This window comes from Penaeus monodon, chromosome 32 (genome assembly GCF_015228065.2).
Source record: "Penaeus monodon isolate SGIC_2016 chromosome 32, NSTDA_Pmon_1, whole genome shotgun sequence".
Lineage (NCBI taxonomy): Eukaryota > Metazoa > Arthropoda > Malacostraca > Decapoda > Penaeidae > Penaeus > Penaeus monodon.
The window spans coordinates 11,150,766-11,152,050 of NC_051417.1; the positions used below are offsets into that span (position 1 = coordinate 11,150,766).

Genomic DNA, 1,285 nt, shown 5'->3' on the forward strand with positions numbered 1-1,285 from the left:
GCTGGAAATTCGAAGTCAGTGCAGAGAGCAAGACTGCTCCCCACAAGGAAGTGGTGTTAACTCAAGATGAGAAGAAACTGCCAAGTACCAGGAATGATGGTAAGACCCAAAAGAGTTATTTTTGGGGATATCCAAATGCTCCTTCATTGAAAGAATGTTTTTATTACACAATTTTAATATAAATACTAATTTAAGTATCTGAGAAAATTATGCTTAATACCTTTCCCGAGCATGAAAAATAATAAATGCTTACATATGTTGAAATTTCTTTAATAAGAGAAAAAAAAAAGGTTTAACTTTTGTGCCATGAATTTTTTTCATTCAACTATGAGAAAAAAATTATTCAAATAAGTAAAAAGCTTAAATCCCTGACCTGTAATGTGTTTGAAAATCTCATAAACCCGCTCAGCACTCGGGTCTGCTTCTTCTCCTGTGTATCTTCTTGGTTATGCTTCCACTCAGCAATCATTCAAGGCCAATTCTCTTAATATTGGGCTGGTAGCGGCCCAACCTCCATGGGCCCGCCCCTTTCTTCAGAGCGCCAGGATCTCGGGGGCCTTGCCCACATCAAACTCATCTCCTCCCTCACAAATCATTTTGCCTTTGCACAGGTTGTAAACATGCTGAAGACGCTTGCGGGGTTGACCCCCTTTTACTTAGTGACAATTTCTCTGATTTTAGGGTATTGCTGTGGAGGAAATATAACTGGATTACTAAATTCTCAGGTTATATACTACTGTCATTTTAACAGTTTCCCATATGATAATCTAATAATCTAGGACATTTTTTATCAGAAGCATATCTAAAATAATCCACACCTTATTATCCTATTTAGAATAACGCAGTTGTGACTTACTGCATTGAAAAAAAGTTTTACTGCAGTAAAACAACACAACGCAAAAATTTCATTGTTTTAGTCAAGAACCACTGATAGACTGGTTTTGCCAATCCAAATTCAAATGCCCTGGACAATCTGTCATGTTCCCAGACATGTTTACAAGTGTATTCTATCCAGGCAGCCCTGAGAGGATCCTCAAGGCACCCAACTTGGCCGACCATTTTCATAAACTCTGCAATTGATCTCCCTCAGTCGACATTCCGCTGGGAAAAAAAAGAAAAAGTTAAAATAGACCCGACTGGATGGCTCACAAAACTGATCATTCCCTCTTGTACAATTTTTTTAGCAGGTGAAGCTTTGTGAAAGAATTTAGTAATAAAATCCAAGTGCTTACAATTCATCTGGACTCAGAAAGCCAAACTGATCTGCGGACGGGCCGCGGGGAGC

The 1,285-nt window shown here is 38.7% G+C and overlaps 1 pseudogene; it reads right to left on the minus strand.

The window, feature by feature from the left end:
* LOC119593549 overlaps positions 1–992 on the minus strand; it is a 17,928-nt pseudogene extending 16,936 nt beyond the window's left edge.
* Positions 993–1,285: the final 293 nt, after the last annotated feature.